Raw genomic sequence first — 14,102 nt, forward strand, 5'->3', positions numbered from 1 at the left:
CTGATAAAAACAGACAAAAAATAGAAGAAAAGGCATAGTGTTCATCCAGGGTTGCATACACAATAAAAGACAAATTAACAGTTTAATTCTGACATTAAGGATCCTGAGCAAAACTGGCACCCTCTGCCCTCATGTTCAAATAAATTCAGTCCTTCTTTCTGCTGTCATCCATTGCTTCTTTAAACAAATTAGATCATTGTCTTTAAATCAAGTAACTGTTAACTATAGGCTTTGAAATGTCCATTTTTAATGACAGCTTTTACTCTAAGTATATCTCAGACTCCATGTGAGAGGCAGCACCCCTAAAAGCATTAGCTTCCATATCAGAATGTCCATTCACTTTTGCCTACCTGCTGGCTAACTGTACTCTCAGATACGGGCACTCCATGCTATTTCTGTAAAAGCGCAAAAAAGCCTTTCTGTTTTCTATTTTACTGGCACTATGCACAGCACAAATGGATGTTATGTCCTCACAGGGTCGAGTGTTCTTTTAGGAATGCAAAGGCCAAGACTTGACTCTCACTGGGCGAGCAGTATGGAATGTGACAGCTGGTTGTTTCAGGGCAACTGATCATTGCCACAGTGAGCAATTTCTTCTTCAATAAGCAGCTGCCCCAGACATTTACTGAGGTCATACATCAATCCCAATACATTTCCCCATCCCCAGTTCAGGGGATGCTCAGCATGGAAACTAAAAGCAAAGGAGGAAAGGACAGACTACAAATCATAGCTATCCGTCTCTCTCAGCCTCAGAAGATCTCCACTGCAATGACAGGACTCTAGACAGTCTAATCTGAGCCAAATACAAACTTTACTAAGAAAACTAGAACTTAACAATATATAGAGGAGTTAGGGGAGAATTTTCCCTAGTGCTCTTTTCAAACTTTTCTTTGACTCATTTATTCATTCTGCCATAAATACTTTATTCAACAGCTAACTACTAAGTGCCTTTATGTACCAGTAGTGAACAAAACAGATGAAAATCCCTGTCCTCATGGAGCTGACATTCTAATCAGTGTTAGGCTTGGGAATCCCACCCCCACACCCTCTCCCCACCTGCTTTACAGATGAGAAAACTGAGAGTGAAAGAGTTGACATAACCGATCCAGGCTTTCTGACTTCTCTTCTGAATCCTAAGGAATCATCAAGTTATGGTAATATTCCATGTGGTAGGCAAATAATGGCCCCCAAAGATGTCCTTGTCCTAATCTCTGGAACCTACGAATATGTGACCCTTAAATGACAAACGGGGTTTTTGACATGTGATAAAGTTAAAGATCTGGAGATGGGGAGATTATCCTGAATTATCTAGGTGGGCCCAATGTAATCACAAGGTCCTTGTAAGGAAAAGTGGAATGCAGGAGAGGCGGAGTCAAGGAAACATTTGATGATGCTATTCTGCAGATTTTGAAGACAGAGGAAGGGGCCATGAGCAAAGGGGTACAGGCAGCCTATGGAGGCTAGAAGGGCCAAGAGAACAGGTCTGTTTCTAGAGACTCCACACAGAAACACAGCCCTGTAGATGCCCTGATTTTAGCCCACTGGGAATTATTTTAGACTCTGAAGTCCAAAGCTTCAAATAATACATGTGTGCTATTTTAAGTCACTAAATTTCTGGTAGTTTTTTTACAGCAGCATTAAGAAACCAATACATTCCATTCAATTATGATTCTTATATTCTTGCATTCTTTTTCTTCTTCTCCTCACCTCATTTTATCTCTTCTGTTTCACTATGTAAATCCTCACTGTCTTTGAAGAACTTGACATCTCATTCCTAATCATCTTCCTGCCTTCAGTCCATCTTTGACAATTTAGCCAAATTTATATTCTTGGGGCACTGTTGTGCATACACAGATCATCTCATTTCTCAAGAATTTTAATGGTTTCACCCATCTACAGAATAAAAATTAAAGACTCTACCTAACATTCCACACTCTCAACTTAACTATATCACTTACATGGGTCTTTGGGTTAGAATACTGCAATGTCCTGTGTTCACATAATTCCTTGAAATATCACCTCTCTACTGAGGCCAAATCTCCAAAAAATCTTCCCTTCAGACCTACCCCTCTGAAACTCCATGTGGCAGTTGTATACGCCCTATACGAGGCAGGGTATTCCTTTTTAACCTAATTTTCTTTACTCACATCCTAGCCCTGCAATTAGATTGCTTTCTAAGGACTTGATTTATATTTTATGCTATTATCAACACTTTGCATTGTTTTACATGTACTCAAAAGTTGAATAGTATGTGTTGTTGATGATAATGGGAAAAATGCCAGAAAGAATAAAATTTTTTAGGGTAATGTACTAACTGAACAATGCATATTCAAATAATAATTAATTATGTCTTCCCATTTTTGGCTCTAGCCTTTGCTTAATATTAAGAAACCCATCCATATCTGAGAACTTTGTGTGGCAGTAAAAACTTTATTTTCTTAATAAGCCATTAATTATGGAGTTGAAACTTATAGCCTAAGGTGACACTGGAAGAGAGAAGAAAGAAAAGCTTGAGATTATTTAATTTTTAATTTAAAAAGTATAGAAAATCACAAAGAATGAGATAGTAAACATCCATGCCTTTGCCATCTAAAGCAGTGTTAGTGTGAGACTTGTTAAAACACAGTTTCGTGGGTCTACCCCCCAAATTTCAGATTTTGTAGATCTAGACTGGGGCCTGTATTTCTAAAAGTTCTCAGATGACTACAAATGCTGCTGGTCCAGGGACAAAAGATGCATTGACAACTACTGATACAGAATTACTAAATGTTAATATTTGGTGATGTTTCCTTTATTAATACTATTAAATTAAGATAAAATTAAATTGGACTTCCTCTTTCCAGTCTCATTCTTCTCCCCCCTGTTCCTCCTACCATAGTCAACCTTCTTCATTATACTGTTAAAAATACATAAATCTATACACAAAACATAGTACTTTTATCTTTCAAAAAGGTTTCTTAAATGAAATAATATATAGGAATCATTTTGCAACTTGCAATTATTCAATGTTGTTTTTTAAGATCAATTCATATAAATCTGGTTCATTCATTTTATATACACTATTGTATTCCATATCAAACTGTATTCATTTGATCTCCAAAGAATGGATGTTTGGGTTGTTTGCAACTTTTTGCTACTACAATCTTTAAGAAACATCTTTGATTTTCTTCTTGTGCACATGTGCAGCAACTTCTCTGGCTAAATCTTCAAAAAGATTACAGAAATTTATACCTTTACTAGCAAGGCCTAAGAGTCTCCATTAACCTCACATCCTTATCAGCATCTGGTGTTATCAGACTTTTTCAATGTTTGTCAATCTGATGGGCATAAAATTGCATATCATTGTTGCTTTAATTTGTATTTTCCTGATTACTGGAGAGAATGAACATCTTTTTTATTGTTATTGGCTAAGCTGGTATCCTCTTCTGTATTGCCTATGTGTACATTAGCCAATTTTGACCATTTTAGTTATGGTTTTGGGGTGGGCTCTTCTTAATGAATTTTAGAATCAAAGTTAGATATTTCTTTAAGTGACTGGTAAAATTGATTTTATCCTTCTGTATATACAGGCACCTTTATACCTATGATTTATCTCAAGAGAATGTTTACAGATATTCCATGGTTGGGGGATGGGACAAGGATAAACAGAGGAGAATGATGCTTTTAGTTTACTCTCACAGCCTTCGTGGCTACGAATGGGCAGCCAAGTAGGTTGGAGAGAAGCTTCTAAGGAATTGCAAGATACAAGAAAGCAGTGCCCTGAAGATAACTGGCATCAGAAATAACATGATCAATGCCATTGTTTCTAATACAGTTAAGAAATCTCCTCCTCGCTAAAACCAGAAAAATTCAAATGTTAAAAAGCTTGCCATTAAAAAAAGGAGAAGGGAGGGCTTGCCATGTAACAGGCACTTTGTAACTGTTCATTCATTTAATCCTTGACATAATTCTTTAATTTTCATTCCCATTTTATCACAGAGCAATCTGATGTTCAGAAAACTTACATAACTAGTTCAAGAATATGCAGACCCAGACACTCTCCAGACTTGATCCCAAGAGCTACAATTCTTTCTACTACTCCCCACAGGAAAAAGTGAAATCAGCCCTAGTATAAAATATAGGCTTTTTTTTTTTTTTTTTTTTTGAGACAGAGTCTCACTCTGTCGCCCAGGCTGGAGTGTAATGATGCACTCTCGGCTCACTGCAACCTCTGGCTCCTGGGTTCAAGCAATTCTCCTGCCTCAGCCTCCTGAGTAGCTGGGATTACATGTGCCCGCCACCACGCCCCGGCTAATTTTTGTATTTTTAGTAGAGACGGGGTTTCACCATGTTGGTTAGGCTAGTCTCAAACTCCTGACCTTGCGATCTGCCCGCCTCGGCCTCCCAAAGTGCTGGGATTACAGGTGTGGGCCACCACGCGTGGCCAAAATATAGGCTCTTATGGGCTCCTCTTTTATACTCAAGGAATCATGGAGACCAAGATCCAGTACATACTAACGCTTAGTCTTTAGATCTCATAAGGATGCTTATCTTCTTAATGCACATTTTCATCAAAGGGAATGGAACAATTTCAAAATTATAACTCTAAGAAACAAAGACAATCCAAAGCGGCTGCTAAAAGCTGGTTTCTTGGACTTAGATTATAAGTCTCGTAACAAGTTTTCACAGCCAAGAACCACTTATGCAACATTAAAAAAAAATCCTATGTATCAAGGAAAAGTGAATAATAATGCAGTATCAAAAATAAGTAGATTCTTTAAGAAAAAGCAAAACTAATTTGTGGTTATAGATATCAGAACAGTGTTGCCCATGGGTGGTGAGGACTGATTAGGGAATTAGTTATACAGATATATGTACATTTTTCAAAACTCATCAAATTGTTCATTAAGATCTGACGAATGGCTAACTAGAATAACCAATGCAGAGAAGTCCTTAAAGGACCCGATGGAGCTGAAAACCAAGGCACGAGAACTATGTGATGAATGCACAAGCCTCAGTAGCCGATTCAATCCACTGGAAGAAAGGGTATCAGTGATGGAAGATCAAATGAATGAAATGAAGTGAGAAGAGACGTTTAGAGAAAAAAGAATAAAAAGAAACGAACAAAGCCTCCAAGAAATATGGGACTGTGTGAAAAGACCAAATCTATGTCTGACTGGTGTACCTGAAAGTGACAGGGAGAATAGAACCAAGTTGGAAAACACTCTGCAGGATATTATCCAGGAGAACTTCCCCAATCTAGCAAGGCAGGCCGATGTTCAGATTCACGAAATACAGAGAACGCCACAAAGATACTCCTCGAGAAGAGCAACTCCAAGACACATAATTGTCAGATTCACCAAAGTTAAAATGAAGGAAAAAATGTTAAGGACAGACAGAGAGAAAGGTTGGGTTACCCACAAAGGGAAGCCCATCAGACTAACAGCTGATCTCTCAGCAGAAACTCTACAAGCCAGAAGAGAGTGGGGGCCAATATTCAACATTCTTAAAGAAAAGAATTTTCAACCCAGAATTTCATATCCAGCCAAACTAAGCTTCATAAGTGAAGGAGAAATAAAATCCTTTACAGACAAGCAAATGCTGAGAGATTTTGTCACCACCAGGCCTGCCCTACAAGACCTCCTGAAGAAAGCACTAAACATGGAAAGGAACAACTGGTATCAGCCACTGCAAAAACATGCCAAACTGTAAAGACCGTCGAGGCTAGGAAGAAACTGCATCAACTAAAGAGTAAAATAACCAGCTAACATTATAATGACAGTATCAAATTCACACATAACAATATTAGCCTTAAATATAAATGGGCTAAATGCTCCAATTAAAAGACACAGACTGGCAAATTGGATAAAGAGTCAAGACCCATCAGTGTGCTGTATTCAGGAAACCCATCTCAAGTGCAGAGACATACATAGGCTCAAAATAAAGGGATGCAGGAAAATCTACCAAGCAAATGGAAAACAAAAAAAGGCAGGGGTTGCAATCGTAGTCTCTGATAAAACAGATTTTAAACCAACAAAGATCAAAAGAGACAAAGAAGGCCATTACATAATGGTAAAGGGATCAATTCAACAAGAAGAGCTAACTATCCTAAATATATGTACCCAATACAGGAGCACCCAGATTCATAAAGCAAGTCCTTAGAGACCTACAAAGAGACTTAGACTCCCACACATTAATAATGGGAGACTTTAACACCCTACTGTCAACATTAGACAGATGAACAAGACAGAAAGTTAACAAGGATATCCAGGACTTGAACTCAGCTCTGTACCAGGTGGACCTAATAGACATCTACAGAACTCTCCACCCCAAATCAACAGAATATACACTCTTCTGAGCACCACAGCACACTTATTCCAAAATTGACCACATAGTTGGAAGTAAAGTGCTCCTCAGCAAATGTAAAAGAACAGAAATTATAACAAACTGTCTCTCAGAACACAGTGCAATCAAACTAGAACTCAGGATTAAGAAACTCACTCAAAACCGCTCAACTACATGGAAACTGAACAATCGGCTCCTGAATGACTACTGAGTACATAACGAAATGAAGGCAGAAATAAAGATGTTCTTTGAAACCAATGAGAACAAAGACACAACATACCAGAATCTCTGGGACACATTCAAAGCAGTGTGTAGAGGGAAATTTATAGCACTAAATGCCCACAAGAGGAAGCAGGAAAGATCTCAAATTGACACCCTAACACCACAGTTAAAAGAACAAGAGAAGCAAGAGCAAACACATTCAAAAGCTAGCAGAAGGCAAGAAATAACTAAAATCAGAGCAGAACTGAAGGAAACAGAGACACAAAAAACCCGTCAAAAAATCAATGAATCCAGGAGCTGGTTTTTTGAAAAGATCAACAAAATTGATAGACTGCTAGCAAGACTAATAAAGAAGAAAAGAGAGAAGAATCAAATAGATGCAATAAAAAATGATAAAGGGGAAATCACCACTGATCCCAGAGAAATACAAACTACCATCACAGAATACTATAAACACCTCTACGCAAATAAACTAGAAAATCTAGAAGAAATGGATAAATTCCTCGAAACATACCCCCTCCCAAGACTAAACCAGGAAGAAGTTGAATCTCTGAATAGACCAATAATAGGCTCTGAAATTGAGCAATAATTAATAGCTTACCAACCAAAAAAAGTCCAGGACCAGATGGATTCACAGCCAAATTCTACCAGAGGTACAAGGAGGAGCTGGTACCATTCCTTCTGAAACCATTCCAAACAACAGAAAAAGAGGGAATCCTCCCTAACTCATTTTATGAGGCCAGCATCATCCTGATACCAAAGCCTGGCAGAGACACCACAAAAAAAGAGAATTTTACACCAATATCCTTGATGAACATTGATGCAAAAATCCTCAATAAAATATTGGCAAACCAAATCCAGCAGCACATCAAAAAGCTTATCCACCATGATCAAGTGGGCTTCATCCCTGGGATGCAAGGCTGGTTCAACATATGCAAATCAATAAACATAATCCAGCATATAAACAGAACCAATGACAAAAACCATATGATTATCTCAATAGATGCAGAAAACGCCTTTGACAAAATTCAACAACCCTTCATGCTAAAAACTCTCAATAAATTAGGTATTGATGGGACGTATCTCAAAATAATAAGAGCTATCTATGACAAACCCACAGCCAATATCCTACTGAATGGGCAAAAACTGAAAGCATTCCCTTTGAAAACTGGCACAAGACAGGGATGCCCTCTCTCACCACTCCTATTCAACACAGTGTTGGAAGTTCTGGCCAGGGCAATCAGGCAGGAGAAGGAAATAAAGGGTATTCAGTTAGGAAAAGAGGAAGTCAAATTGTCCCTGTTTGCAGATGGCATGATTATATATCTAGAAAACCCCATCGTCTCAGCCAAAAATCTCCTTAAGCTGATAGGCAACTTCAGCAGAGTCTCAGGACACAAAATCGATGGGCAAAAATCACAAGCATTCTCATACACCAACAACAGACAAACAGAGAGCCAAATCATGAGTGAACTCCCATTCACAATTGCTTCAAAGAGAATAAAATACCTAGGAATCCAATTTACAAGGGATGTGAAGGACCTCATCAAGGAGAACTACAAACCACTGCTCAATGAAATAAAAGAGGACACAAACAAATGGAAGAACATTCCATGCTCATGGCTAGGAAGAATCAGTATCATGAAAATGGCCATACTGCCCAAGGTAATTTATAGATTCAATGCCATCCCCATCAAGCTACCAATGACTTTCTTCACAGAATTGGAAAAAACTACTTTAGAGTTCATATGGAACCAAAAAAGAGCCTGCATTGCGAAGTCAATCCTAAGCCAAAAGAACAAAGCTGGAGGCATCACACTACCTGACTTCAAACTATACTACAAGGCTACAGTAACCAAAACAGCATGGTACTGGTACCAAAATAGAGATATAGATCAATGGAACAGAACAGAGCCCTCAGAAATAATGCTGCATATCTACAACCATCTGATCTTTGACAAACCTGACAAAAACAAGCAATGGGGAAATGATCCCCTATTTAATAAATGGTGCTGGGAAAACTGGCTAGCCATATGTAGAAAGCTGAAACTGGATCCCTTCCTTACACCTTATACAAAAATTAATTCAAGATAGATTAAAGACTTACATGTTAGACCTAAAACCATAAAAACCCTAGAAGAAAACCTAGGCATTACCATTCAGGACATAGGCATGGGCAAGGACTTCATGTCTAAAACACCAAAAGCAATGACAACAAAAGCCAAAATTGACAAATGGGATCTAATTAAACTAAAGAGCTTCTGCACAGCAAAAGAAACTACCATCAGAGTGAACAGGCAACCTACAAAATGGGAGACAATTTTTGCAATCTACTCATCTGACAAAGGGCTAATATCCAGAATCTACAAAGAACTCAAACAAATTTACAAGAAAAAAACAAACAACCCCATCAAAAAGTGGGTGAAGGATATGAACAGACACTTCTCAAAAGAAGACATTTATGCAGCCAAAAGACACATGAAAAAATGCTCATCATCACTGGCCATCAGAGAAATGCAAATCAAAAACACAATGAGATACCATCTCACACCAGTTAGAATGGCAATCATTAAAAAGTCAGGAAACAACAGGTGCTGGAGAGGATGTGGAGAAATAGGAACACTTTTACACGGTTAGTGGGACTGTAAACTAGTTCAATCATTGTGGAAGTTGGTGTGGCGATTCCTCAGGAATCTAGAACTAGAAATACCGTTTGACCCAGCAATCCCATTACTGGGTATATACCCAAAGGATTATAAATCATGCTGCTGTAAAGACACATGCACAGATATGTTTATTGCGGCACTATTCACAAAAGCAAAGACTTGGAACCAACCCAAATGTCCAACAATGATAGACTGGATTAAGAAAATGTGGCACATATACACCATGGAATACTATGCAGCCATACAAAATGATGAGTTCATGTTCTTTGTAGGGACATGGATAAAGCTGGAAACCATCATTCTCAGCAAACTATCACGAGGACAAAAAAACCAAACACTGCATGTTCTCACTCATAGGTGGGAATTGAACAATGAGAACACATGGACACAGGAAGGGGAACATCACACTCTGGGGCCTGTTGTGGGGTGGGGGGAGGGGGGAGCGATAGCATTTGGAGATATACCTAATGTTAAATGACGAGTTACTGGGTGCAGCACACCAACATGGCACATGTATACATATGTAACTAACCTGCATGTTGTGCACATGTACCCTAAAACTTAAAGTATAATAAAAAAAAAAGATCTGTGAGTTTCACTGTACGTGAATTTTAAAACATTTTAAAAGCAAATGAATATGTAATTGCTGAAGGTATGTGAAAGTGGAGGCCCATGTGCCAAGTTCCCAGCTGTCTGGGTAATGTTGAAGCAGGCTGAAGTCCTGATCATTTGTTCTGTGCTATTAGGGAGGACGTCGCTCCCCAGACGGGGCCAGGGCAAATCCAGCCTCTGGGGGTCAGTAGCTGTCCTGCCCCAGGAACATCCTGTGGGACTAGAGTCAACCTGAGACTGGGGTTCTTCCCCACGAGGGAATGCTTGGCATAATTATTGATCCTAGTGTTTATCCTCATCCTTTTGAACAATTAAAAAAAAAAATCCTCCTCCTGCCAAATACTAAACTCTCTGCCACACTAGCTTTTAAGTAATGAGGTAAAGCTCTTAAACCTAGAACTAAAGGGACTTTTTGCCTGCTTATTAGATCTTCCTGTCCCTTGAGATACAGAGATTCTGTCCAGAGACAGAACAGCGCATAGCCATTGCGAGCAAAGTCTCCATATAAGCCCTTTAAAAACTGCCAGAGACACAAAGGTTACATAGCAGAAAACAGCCTGCTGTCTTTCCCATGGCAGGGTACATTCAGTATTTACTGTTGTTGTTTAACTTTCCATTCCTCCATTTGTCTGGCTTTGCAACATTCTCATAAGGAGGAAATGGACATTTTCTGACCCCCACGAGGTGAGAGCTCTGCAGTAGGCACTGTCACATTCCTCATCTCACTAGGAATTCAAAACCACCCTGTGTGTTTGCACTTTATGCTGAAACTTTACAAACCAGTCGCCTAAAGCATGGAGAGAAGAAACTTGCTCAAGGAATCACTGCTCCTAAGCCAGCACAAGACCAAGTCACTTTTGCTACAAAGTCAGACCTCTTTCTTTCCCACTCTGCCTCTCTGCTTAAGTGAGAGTAAGCCCAAAATGTCAATAAAAAATTTTGTATATCAACATAGGTTATACAAGTTGTATTTCATATCAGAATAATTCCACCACTGTTTATGTTCACCTTTATACAATACATTGCCAAAAACGACTTCAGAGCCCTGGATCTATTTAATAATGAAGATTTATTTTAAGGGTGGTATCCTGCCTGACGCCAGGTGTTGGCCTGCAAAGCATAGGCTTACCCCGGACGGTGTCGTTGGATTTGGAGTCTGTTAAATCAGGATCAAGCTTGTTCCATCATTGCCTGTACTTATTATGAGTCCATGTCTCTATAGCCTTGTAAAATGTCCTGCCAATGAAGCTTCCTGATAATTACAGTATAGACTGGTGTGCCCATAATGGGCACCTACTACAAACAGAAAAGAAGTAACACAGCAAAAATGGTAAAAAGCAAGTTTTGTGCATCAAAACACTAAATAGGCTGAATAGAATTTAAAAATTAAAGTTGGTATCAAAGGGGTTGAGAGAATGCCTTCTTTACTAGAGCTGGACTAAGTGTTTGGATCACTGCTGTTGCCTCTACTGGTCTAGCTAACCACATATGTAGCCACTGAAAGCTAGATATCCATATAATTTAACATAAGATATTCAAGAAAAACATATGTGTGTGTGCATGTATATATATGTACATACATAATTTCTTTACATTCTAAGTCCTTCATATGGAGAACATAGTTTATTATGTTCTCATAGCCAAAACATAATTTCATCCCGAAATATTTTCCCTCCAAATGGAAGATGTGCCTGAGAAGCTAATCATGTATGAAAGCACAGATGCAGACATCTGTCTCACTAGCGAAACTCCTAGTTGTAGGTGTCACCAGCAAAAAAAGACATGACCTCTTCTCCATAGCTGTGCCAGTTAATATACAATGAAGTATTTGTAGGCATGCCTCAGAGATATTGTGGGTTTGGTTTCAGACAATGGCAAAAAAGCGAGTTACACAGATATTTTGGTTTCCCAGAGGATATAAAAGTTATTTTTAGACTATACTGTAATTTCTTAAGTGTGCAATAGCACTATGTCTAAAAAACAATGTACATACCATAATTAAAAAATACTTTATTGCTGAAAAATGGTAACAATCACCTTAGTCTTTAGCTAGCTATAAACTTTTTGCTGGTGAAGGGTCTTAACTTTGATGTTGATGGCTGCCGAATGATCAGGGTGGTGGCTGCTGAAGGACGGGGCTGTTGTGGAAATTTCTTAGCATAAGACAACAATGAAGTTGCCACCACGGATTGACTCTTCCTTTCATGATAGATTCCTCTGTAGCATGTGATGCTGTCTGATAGCATTTTACCCACAGTAGAACTTCTTTCAAAATTGGAGTCAATCTTTTCAAGGCGTGCCACTGCTTTATCAACTAAGTTTATGTAATATTCTAAATCCTTTGCTGTCTTTCAACAATATTCACAGCATTTACAGCAGGGGTAGAGTCCATCTCAAGAAACCACTTTCTTTGCTCATCTATAAGAAGCAACAGTTCACCTGTCCAAGTTTTATCATGAGATTGCGGCAATTCAGTTACATCTTCTGGCTGTATTTCTAATTCTAATTCCCTTGGTATTTCCACAAGATCTGCAGTTACTTCCAACAGTGATGTCTCAAACCCTTCAAAGTCATCCATGAAGGCTGGAATCAACTTCTTCCAAATTCCTGTTCATGTTGATAATTTGACCTCCTCCCATAAATCACAAATGTTCCTAATGGGATGTAGAATGTTGAGTCCTTTCCAGAGGGTTTTCAATTTACTCTTCCCAGAGCCACCAGAGGAATCCCTATTTATGTCAGCTATGGCCTTACGAAATGAATTTCTTAAATAATAAGACTTGAAAGCAGAAATCAGTCCTTGATCCAATGGGCTGCAGAATGGATGTTGTATCAGCAGGCAGGAAAACGACATTGATTTCCTTGTGCATCTCCATCTGAGCTCCTGGGTGACTAGGTGTACTGTCACAGAGCAGTAATATTTTGAAAGAAATCATTTTCCCTGAGCACTAGGTCTCAATAGTAGGCTTAAAATATTCAGTAAATCATGCTGTAAACAAAGGTGCTGTCATCTAGGCTTTGTTGTTCCATTTGCAGAGGACAGGCTGAGTTGAATTAGCATAATTCTTAAGGGCCCTAGGATTTTTAGAATGGTAAGTGAGCACTGGCTTCTGCTTAAATTCACCAACTGCATTAGCCCATAACAACAGAGTTGGCCTATCCTTTGATGCTTTGAAGCCAGACATTGACTTCTCCTCTCTGGCTATGAAAGTCTGAAATGGCATCTTCTTCTAATAGAAGTCTGTTTAGTCTACATTGACAATCTGTTGTTTAGCATAGCCACCTTCATCAATGATCTTCACTAGATCTCGATAACTTGCTAAAGCTTCTCCATCAGTACTTGCCTCTTCACCTTGCACTTTTGTGTTAAGCAGATGGCTTCTTTCCGTAAACCTCACGAGACAACCTCTGCTAGCTTCTAACTTTTCTTCTGAAGCTTCCTTACCTCTCTCAGCCTTCACAGTATTAAAGAAGTTAGGGTCTCACTCTGGATTGGGCTTTGGCTTAAGAGAATGTTGTGACTGGTTTGATCTATCCAGACCATTCAAACTTTGTATCAGCAATAAGGCTATTTGACTTTCTTAGCACTCATGTATTCATTGGAGTGGCACTTACAGTCTCCTTCAATAACTTTTCCTTTGTGTCCACAACTTGGCTAACTGGCCCAAGAATCCTAGTTTTTGGCCTATCTCGGCTTTCAACATGCCTTCCTCACTAAGCTTATTCATTTCTAGCTTTTGATTTAAAGTGAACACTTGAACACTTAGAGAACACTATAGGGTTATCAACTGGCTTAATTATAATACTGTTGTGTCTCAGGGAATAGGGAGGCTAAAGGAGAAGAAGAGAGACAGGGGAACATGAAGAAGGTGAAAGCTTTGGTGAAGTATGTTCAAGAGAGAATGGAAGGAAATGGAAATGGCAAACATGGCCTGTATAACTCTTTCAAAGAGTTTTGTTCTGGTGATGATCAGAGAAATGAGGTGGTAAAGCAGATGTGTGGTCCAATGAGTGTTCTGCTTTTGTTTTCAAAAGCAGATGGGAGAAATAGCAGCATGTTTGTATGCTGATGAGCAGATTTGATAGCAGGGAAAACTTTAATGATTCTGGACATAGAGGAGAGAACTGCTGAGCTAATTTCTTTGACTAGGCAAACTGAGATGAGATCTGGTGCACAAATGGGAGGCTGGCCCTTGCTGGTTCAGACAGTTCATCCCAAGAAGTAAAAGGGTAACCAGAGTATATGGTCTCAGATGCTGGAGCAGGAGAAAGAAGTAG

General features: G+C 39.0%; 1 protein-coding gene across 3 annotated transcripts in view; it reads right to left on the minus strand.

Annotated features, from left to right (window-relative positions):
• PDE5A (phosphodiesterase 5A) overlaps positions 1-14,102 on the minus strand; it is a 136,273-nt gene that overhangs the window by 75,019 nt on the left and 47,152 nt on the right. The window lies entirely within an intron of this gene.

This window comes from Gorilla gorilla, chromosome 3 (genome assembly GCF_029281585.2).
Source record: "Gorilla gorilla gorilla isolate KB3781 chromosome 3, NHGRI_mGorGor1-v2.1_pri, whole genome shotgun sequence".
NCBI lineage: Eukaryota > Metazoa > Chordata > Mammalia > Primates > Hominidae > Gorilla > Gorilla gorilla.